Here is a 10,443-nt window from a genome sequence, read left to right on the forward strand (position 1 = left end):
CGAATGACCTCGCAGGTTGTCGAAGTGATGATGGATTACTTGCCTCAACATTGAAAGAACATATTTGTCTTTTATTATTTGTTTTTACCCTTTTAAGTGGAAGGCCTTGTTAAACGGCCAAATCACTCCTAAATTCATATAACCTTATCTATCATAGGGTTTGAACCATCAATCTTTAAAAAACAAAAACACCTATTAAACACCCATATATGACTGGACTAAACGTTTCTTTTTGGTGATTCTCCACAACCCCTCTAGACAATATTTTTCTCTAAATGAACTAATCAAGAGTCCACACTCCACACTACTAAACACCATGGCCCATTAGCCCATCCAATCATACTTCAAGGTCAAACTATCCTTTGTGTTCATACGTTTATCAGGATATTTATTTTGGGATATTATTTCATTTTTGGCTAGGATAACTGTATGACACATTTTTTGTGTGGACAAGGTCTTCTATAAAATAAACGTTACCTCATAATGAGTGAGCTCAAACTAGACTCGTTCAATTTAAAAGAGCTAAAGTTTAGCTCTTTTCAAATTCTATTTCTAAACCAGAACTCAACTCGTGAGTAACTCTTACTCGACCTAGCTCATTCACTTTTTAAGTTACCTATGAACAGACTTCTAAAAGTCAATCCCGAACCTTCGTCTTGATTAAATATTCTCAAAATCCATATCTTAAACAACTTACATGTATTTAGATTAAGATTTTAATCAATACACATTTCGTATTCATATACATATTAAGTACGTTGTTTTCTGTAATTGACTCTTGATTATACTCCATGGTTCATATCAAAACTCTTACGTCATGTTCTTGAGTTTTTTTAAAGGAGAGAAAGTAAAGGAAAACTAAGGATAGTTAAAAATGGGTGTTCTTGAGTTTTTTTTAGGATAGAAAGAAAAGAAGTAGGAGGAGTTATGAGATTAAATTAATGTATTTTTTCAATAAATTATCCTCCAAAAAATGATATGATTACTAAGAATAACTATTTTTTAACATAGTTATCATTTTCTTTCCTCTAATTTCATTTCAACTCAAAAACACACCTAATTAAAAAAAAATTCTTCCCTTCCCTTCCCTTTATCATTCCCTCTGCTTTCCTTTTCTTTCCTTAGTTAAAAAGCTCAAGAACAAGGCGTTAACCCTCGACCTCTAGGGTAGGAGATATCATTCACCCACAAAGATACCATTGGACTGAATGCCTGTCAACTTTTTGATATTTAATGAAAATATTTTAGTTGCTTTACGTGTTTGACTTACCAACTTTCGTAGATGCTTCAAGTATAGTCAAGATCTATATTTCTAAGATGTTTAATTTGCATGCTTTTAAGTAGAAAAACCTTCGTGATTGATTTTGGTTCAATACACTGATGTGTGGTCCCATTTACGATGTCTTGATTCAGAGATACGGTTTTCACCTTTATTTCTTCTACCAACATATATAGACTCACATGTGTTACTGTCACACCCCCATCTTAGGCCTAGGCGTGTGACTCGATAGTTGGTACCACATTTATAAATAAATCAGAGTTACGGTTAATTAGCGGAAGACTTAAAAACTTAAGGATCAAAGTTATAAAATATTTACATTACAAAAGATGGAAACAAGTTCCATTTGTGTTTACTTGTTTTAAGTTTACAAAACCACCATTTTAGTTATATTAACATTTAACAAAAATTATCCGAGCCATTGGATTCTTGAGCCTTCGTCCTTTAGCTCTAATCTTGGTTACATGCAAAATGTTATAAAAATACGCTAGCAACGAATGCTGGTGAATATGCTGACGCGAAAATATTTTCTTTTACTTTGTTACCCCTCGAGGGTTATGCATGTCTCGGCCCATCTTGGCTTAGGAATAACAAAGTTAAAACAATATCATTATAAACTCGAGCCTCTACCTAGGTCACCCCAGCAAGACACCGCAGCGTCCCGACGTACTTAGGTACCATAACTATACACAAGGTCATTCTCACTCGAACATACTTTGGTTCGGCCCATCGTGGCTGGAGGTCATGACCAAGCGTGGTGCAATGTGCCCACCGCATTTTTCCACATATGTAAGGATCTAGACAAACGTATACTACAGCCTAAGGGCTAGGCTTTCACTCTTATTAATAATGTTTTTGCAGACAATTAGTCTCATGTAAAGTTTTACACATAACACGTTTGTTTATTTGAAAACAAGTTTGTAAAAGTAGGGCGTATTCACCTTTGATCGGGATCGGTTTCCAACACCGTCCTTGCGTAATCTTTCTTGCTATCTCGCACTTATAGTACGAGTATAACTTTTATTAGTCGGATATACAATCCGGCTTAAGACCTTTAGTCTTATTATCTCGATGAACCTTTAGTTCATTTCTTTTACTTTAAAACCTTTAGTTTTAAAAGCAATATTTATAAACCTTTAGTTTATTATAAAAACCCGACGTTTTCTTCTTTTCTAAGAAACGTATTCTTTTTCTTTTATCATATAAGAATATCCCTATTACTTATATAATAATCATAACAAGGATTTATATATAATTCACACACATATATATACACTTCCATATTTCTTTCTTTATTGCTTTTCCTTGTTATATTACTTTTCTTTTTTATAAACATTGAGTATAATTCCGAATTAGGGCATTAAGCCTTTATAATATTTTATTATTATTTTAGTCGGGTAGTAAGCCTTACCTTTCCTCGGCTTAATATTTCCTAGATACTCGAGCAGCACTTCTACGCTACTTAATCTTTTCAACACTCGCTTTGATCGCCACTTCACTTCGGCACGCTTCTCGAGACACCAACTTTTCACGGCACGCACTTCTAGATGATCGTCGGGACGTCGGTACGGGATCACCTTCTTGATCGGAACGTCGTCAGGGAGTGGTACGAATATCGAGGTATGACACGTTTATCGAGGAATCGGGGCACGGATTTCGAGGTGGATCGTTGGCACGAATTTCGAGGTGTAGAGAAAAGTTTAGAGAGAGGATTGAGAACTGATTTTGGTGTGGTTTATGAAGACCTCGGACCTGCTATTTATAGGCAAAATCTTGGATCCTATCGCGATACGCGATAGGCCCCTAGTCACCCATCGCGTATCGCGATGTAGCTTTGCATCGTCACCACGTAGGTCTGCCACGTGTTGCTACGTGGCAGACGGTGTGCCACGTGTTAACACGTGGCGGACGATGTGCCACGTGTTGCCACATGTCGGGACACGTGGCGAGAGGTGTGCCACGTGTGGACGCGTGGCAGTCTTGTGCCAGAGGTGTCGGGACACGTCATCGCGATACGCTATGTCGTAGGTTCTACCAGCGATCGCGTATCGCTGTTGACCCCTTCCATAAGGTTTGACCAAGCCCCATCGCGATACGCGATGGCTTGTCCCTTGTCCCTATTGCGATACGCGATGGCTTGTCACTTGTCCCCATCGCGTAGCGCGATAGGAGAAGAAAACAGATTTTTCATTTTTAACTTTGGAGTTTGAATTTGGCAGGATTAGTCCATTAACTTTGAAGAGTTGTCATTTTTGGCCCAAAATTCCCGTGATGTTACATCATTCCCACCTTGAAATAAATCTCGTCCTCGAGATTGTTTCACGAGAATAAGTGGGGGTATTTCTTTCTCATTTCAAACTCGAGTTCCCAAGTATACTCGGGTCCTTGTCGGGAATCCCATTTTACTTTCACTATTTTCAAAGTTCGTCTTTTGAGCTTCTTATGTTTTGAATCTTCGATTTGAATTGGGCGTTCAACAAATTTTTAAGTTCTTGTTAATTTCAACATCTTTTAAGGGCATTGCATGAGATTCATCGACTAAACATTTACGCAGATTCGAGATATGAAATACATCGTGTATCCTTTGCATTTCCTCGGGTAGTTGCAACCGATATGCGACAGTACCAATTCGTTCAAGTACCACAAAGGGTCCAACGAATCGAGGGCTTAACTTTCCTTTCTTGCCGAAGCGGACTATGCCTTTCCATGGCGAGACTTTCAAAAGAACTTTATCACCGATACTGAATTCTTACGGCTTACGACGGACATCGGCGTAACTCTTTTGGCGATCACGTGCCGTCTTAAGTCGTTCGCGGATTTGGATGACTTTGTCGGTAGTTTCTTGGACTATCTCGGGTCCAGATAATAGATTATCTCCAGTTTCAGACCAACATACGGGCGTTCTACATTTTCGACCATACAACGCCTCAAATGGTGCGGCTTGAATACTTGCATGATAACTATTGTTATACGAAAATTCCATTAGGGGTAAGTGGTCATCCCAACTTCCGCCTAAGTCTATCACGCAAGCTCGGAGCATGTCTTCCAACGTTTGAATCGTCCTTTCACTTTGCCCATCGGTTTGTGAATGATAGGCAGTGCTAAGGTTTAACTTCGTACCTAGCGCTTGTTGGAAGCTTTTCCAGAAGTAAGACGTGAAACGGCTGTCTCGATCAGAAATAATGGACAGTGGTACCCCATGTAGGGCCACAATATTGTTAACATAGATACGAGCTAATTTTTCCATTGAGTAAGACTCATTGATGGGTATAAAGTGTGCGGACTTTGTTAATCGATCCACAATTACCCAGATTGCATTATGTTGTCGAGTCGTTTAGGGAGTTTTGTAATGAAATCCATGGTAATCAACTCCTACTTCCATATGGGAAGTTCGGGTTGCTGAAGCAATCCCGAAGGCTTTTTGGTGTTCAGCCTTGACTTTCAAACATGTTAAGCATTTCGCAACATGCGAAGCGACGTCTCTTTTCATTCCATTCCACCAATAGTTCTCCTTGAGGTTATAGTACATTTTGTCACTCCCGGGATGCATCATGTACTTAGACCTATGGGCTTCGTTTAAGATCTTCTCACGCAATCCTCCGACAGTTGGTACCCAAATCTTGTTTCCAAGTCTAAGGATACCATCGTCACCTTTGACTAGCGAGTCAATGGTGCCATTACGTTTTTCATCAGAGATTTGATTCTCGTTGATTGCTTGAGTTTGGGCGGATTTGATTTGGTCAACAAGATCGATTTGAAGTTCTAGCCTTAACGCTCGGACTCTCTTTGGCTTTTCGTGCTCTTTACGACTTAAGGCATCAGCCACAACGTTGGCTTTACCTTCATGATAAACTATTTCGCAGTCATAGTCGTTAAGAGTCTCCATCCAGCGTCGTTGGCGCATGTTGAGCTCGTTTTGATCAAAGATATGCTTTAAGCTCTTATGATCAGTGTACACGGTAAATCTTACTCCATAGAGATAGTGCCTCCATATCTTAAGTGCGAAGATTATAGTGCCTCCATATCTTACTCTAGAACTCGCATTTCGAGAACTTGGCGTACAGTTTCTCGGCCCTAAGAGTTTCAAGTAACGTTCGAAGGTGATTCTCATGATCGGCCTTATACTTAGAATAAATTAATATGTCGTCGATGAACACGATCACAAACTTATCTAAGTAAGGCTTACAGATACGATTCATCATGTCCATGAACGCAGCCGGCGCATTAGTAAGTCCAAATGGCATAACGGTGAATTCATAATGGTCGTACCTTGTTCGAAACGCGGTCTTTGGAATGTATCAGATTGAACCTTAAGTTGGTGATAGCCGGAGCGGAGATCGATCTTGGAAAAGAAGCTAGCACCTTGGAGTTGATCAAATAAATCGTCAATTCGGGGAAGTGGGTATCAGTTCTTGATCGTAACTTTATTGAGGGCTCGGTAGTCTATGCACATTCGCATGGATCCATCCTTCTTCTTGACAAAAAGTATCGGCGTTCCCCATGGCGATTAACTTGGTCGTATGAATCATTTCTCGAGAAGCTCGTCAAGTTGTTTATTCAGTTCTTTCATCTCGGTTGGTGCGAGGCGATATGGAGCCTTGGAGATCGGAGCAGTGCCGGGAATGAGATCGATTCTAAATTCTACCTCGCGATCGGGGGGAATGCCGGGGAGTTCGTCGGGAAAGACATCGGAAAAATCGGAAACTACAGGAACGTCTTTGATTTCCTTGGGTTTAGGTTCTTCGGTGACGTAGGCCATGAATGCTAAGCATCCTTGATTTAAACATTTGTTAGCCTTTATCATAGAGATTAGGCTAACTTGGCCAGCGTCCTTATCCCCTTCGATTCGTATGGTACGTTTGTCCGGGATTGGAGTTCAATGGTCTTGCTATTGCATAGGATACGGGCATGGTTGTCGGATAACCAATCCATACCCAACACAACATCAAAACTAGCAAGAGTCATAGGTAGCAGTTGAATGGGTAAAATGTAACCGGCTAATAAGATTTTTCCGTTTTCTAAAGCTTCGGATATTTTAACAATTTCACCACTAGCGGTCTCGACGCTTAGAGTTTCATTAAGTTTGATTAAGGGTTCGTTTAATAGACTACAAAACTTATAATTTATAAAACTTAAATTGGCTCCTGAATCAAACAAGACTCTAGCATAGATATTGTTAACAAGAAACGTACCGGTAATGGTTTCCGGTGTGTCGGCCGCTTTCTTCGTATCAAGGACGAACACTCTTGCATTGCCCTTCTTGGGCTCATTATTCTGACCGCTACCACCCGCACCACCAGTCGCGGGCTTATTCTTGGGGCACTCAAAGCTAAGGTGTCCCATCTCCTTGCAGTTGTAGCAATTCATTTTCTTCTTCCAGCAATCGGTCGTGGCGTGGCCAAATTTGTGACATGACTCACAAGGACGGGGAGTTAGATGGCATCGACCCCTATGGTATTTCTTGCAAGTCTTGCATTGTGGGATGCCGGAGTTGAAGCCCGGCCTTCGTTGGTCGACTCCCTTACCCTTGAAACGGGTATTTCCATCCTTCCTCGTATCTTGCGTCGACACGACCTTCTTATCTTCTTCTTTATTGCGGATCATTCCACCCATTAAGTATCCGGCCAATTCCATCGCGGAGTCAGCGGTTTGAGGCAAGTGCGACCTCACCATGTCACGAATTTCCCACGGTAGCCCCCATATTAGCGTGTAACTTTGCTAGATTCCGGGGTAACCAGCCGGGGCACCAAGCGGCAGTACTCGTGGAATTTGGTATTATACTCACGAAGGTTCGTTCCGAAGACCTTGTGAGCTAGGAACTTGGTTTGGATTTGGTCCGTTTCATGCATCGGACAGAATTTTGACATTAACAGTTCCTTAAACTCGCTCCATGACAACCCATACATTGCCTCTCTTCCTCTACTCATGATTAGCGTGTTCCACCACTCTAGCACTTCGCCTTTGAACATCCGGGCGTTGTATTGAATTTTCTCCTCTTCCGAACACTTGCTCGTGATTACAATCGTTTACATCTCTTCAAGCCACCTAACAGTCGCGATGGCTCCCTTATCGCCGTGGAATTCTTTCGGCCCATAATACTTGAAGTCCTTGAACGTACACCCACCAATCTTAAGCCTCTTAAATTCTTGACGAACGCCTCCATCGGCGTTTGATTCATGTACACTCTCATCTAGGTGCGAGGGTCTAGAACGGGGTTTGGAAACAAATTTTCGGGACAGATTAATCGAGTGAGAGTGAGAATGTTTCGTTTGAAGAGATTGGGACCTAGCCATGGATCCTTCCCTAACAGCGTCTTTAATCATCTTTTGAATTCGATCCATAAATTTTTCAGGAATTGGATCTTCTTGTTCTTTTTCAGGTCCTTTTCCTTTTTCTTTTTGTTTCTCGGATTCTTTTTGGGAAACCTCAACGTTATTACTTTGTTGAGACATTTATCTTTTCTTTCTATTCTTTTATATCTGAAATTTATCGAATTTCTTTATTAAACACACATTTATTTCATCATTTGTATATACCATGCATGGTATATACAAGGATTATTACAACACACACTTATATATATACATTCATATCCGATGTATATATATTTTCTTATCCATACAACACATTACAAACAAACTACATTACACACATATATTTGAGCACACACACGCTTCTTCTCTTGAAACACACCATTACCACCATCATTTCAGTCCTTCAGAAATTTCTTGACAACCCTTGTCAGTTTGTTGCATTTGTGAAGAAGCTTCTCTTCTATCTTCTTCTTCTTCTTTTTCCCTTCCTCAGCCATCTTCTTCTTCCAGTCATCCGTCTCGTGCAATGCGCGATCAAGGTGTTCCTCGTACGATTGTGGAATGACGTCGGGGTATCCGTATTGTGGTGGTGGGTCACGGTAACCCAGCGTCACCATCTCGAAGTGGTTTCTCGGTTCAGGATACAGGACGTAAGTCTGATCAGCTGCAAGGTAGAGGTATGTCTCGGCGGCTTGATTTTGCTCACGAATCTCATCAGCTTGTTCTTGAATTGAAGGAATCCTTCCTTGAAATGGCGGGAAGCTTGATGAAGCTTGGTTCCTTAACTGCTCAAGGTACTGCACATACGAATCGACAGAACCGTAACTTGGATTGTTGGAAGTGAGTGATCCATCAATGGATGTTGATATCTCATTAGGGTTGTCGGGATGCTCTTCTTCCGGTTCGGTTTCTTCCATAGGATCCTCCTCTTCGGAATCCTCCTCTTCTTCCTCCATAGGCTCTTCCTCCTCTTCCATATACTGAGCGGGTTCGTTGATTATCGCAGGCATCTTGAAACTCTCGTAAGGCATCGTCACCCTCATTCTTGGTTTACGGGATGATCCTTCGCCATTGTTGGGTTGTGAGTTGACTTCATGAGGGGTAGAGCTTCCAGTATGCCACCTTCGCTGGTCGGAGTGGCACTGCATCCAATCGGAGGATGGGGATTTTGGTTCTTCCTTTATGGGTCGGTTTGAAAGGAAGGTATAGGATGGGTGTGCATTTGGAAAATATCCGGTTGGGTAGTATTGTGGTACTTGTGGTGGTTGGTAGGTGGGAATTTCCGAGGGGTATGCTGGTTGATACATAGGCATTGAGGGTGGATGATAGCTCGAGTGTCTTGAGGGTTCGATTCTTTGTGGTGGCGGACTATCGGGTAGTTTGATTGGGCATTGTTCAGTCCCTGGGAAGTACACCTGTTTGGGACGTTCAACGTATTGGTCTCGGCTAAAGAAGGACTCAAAGTAATCTTCATCCATGACGTCTTTTGGGAACTTGTAGTATTTTCTTGATCTTCTTGCTTCACGATCATAATACTCCATTACTTTTTCATATGACATCTTTGGGTGGTTTAGAATGTAGAGAGGGAAAGAGAAGGTTACCAACCAATCTTATCCCTATTCAAATAAACAAGTAAATATTTTCCTATGCTTGGATCGAATCTTGGGTATTGTTTAATGACACCCAATTCGCTAAGATCGATGGCTCTGATACCTACCTGTCACACCCTCATCTTAGGCCTAGGCGTTTGACTCGATAGTTGGTACCCCATTTGTAAATAAATCAGAGTTACGGTTAATTAGCGGAAGACTTGAAAACTTAAGGATCAAAGTTATAAAATATTTACATTACAAAAGATGGAAACAAGTTCCATTTGTTGTCACACCCTCAAAATCCACTAACGGAGTTTTACCGTCAGAGGGTGTGAACTAACAGGATCGGAATCATTAGTTATAATCAAACCATAAAAACGTTTAGATGAAATTAAGTGCGGAAGCGTAAAAACCAAAAGGCAAAAGTTGCGTCACGCAGGATGACTTGAAACCCCATATCAACAGTTAAAAATCAGTTTGCATAAACAAAAGCGTTTCAGATAATGCATGATCCTATACCGCGCGCCCGCCTCGGCTACCTGAGAATAACATACTAAAAGTGTCAACACGGGGTTGGTGAGTTCACAAGTTTATATAAAATAAAGCGTTTAGCGTTTTGCGTTTCAGCGTTTTGCGTTCAGCGTTTTGCGTTACCAGATAGTGTTATGTCAATTATATATCTATAGGTAGCTAGCCTATAAAACAAGTATTACTAAGTGTTCGACACCGAAGCTGACTGTTTATCATTTGCCTTGCCACCAGGTCTATCCCGACCATGGTATGTGTTTAGCCAAGATTACACCCACTCGACCTCCAGTCGAGTTTAGCGTTGGGTGGGGTTTGTCAAACCCAGTAGTACTACTCAACAATGACTCGCTATTATCCAATATTAAACGGTTCGATGTGAATGAAGGACTTTAGTTAACGCGTTTTCCACTTAGTCTTTACAAGTGATATATAATCTAAATTAACAAAATCTTAAATGCGTTTTCGGAGTATGTTATCTCCCCCAAGTGAAAAGCGTTTGAAAACAGTTTAAAAAGGGGTAAGTGAACTCACTGTTTGCGAAGTATTCCCAAAATAGTTCACCAAGATGCGCGTCACAGAAAAACTCTCTCTAGCGTTCTAAAACAACAAAGAGATTTTTCAAAGTGTCGGAATATTATCGAGTCTCTAGACCCGGCACATAATACCTATGCACACAACATGTTTCGTGTTTCGTTTGTGAATCGTGTGTGACTTTAACAAGTGTATTTGT

This window comes from Bidens hawaiensis, unplaced genomic scaffold, assembly GCF_021521415.1.
Source record: "Bidens hawaiensis isolate Kalapana, Puna unplaced genomic scaffold, B.hawaiensis_p1.1 tig00012327_1, whole genome shotgun sequence".
In the NCBI taxonomy this organism is placed as follows: Eukaryota; Viridiplantae; Streptophyta; class Magnoliopsida; order Asterales; family Asteraceae; genus Bidens; species Bidens hawaiensis.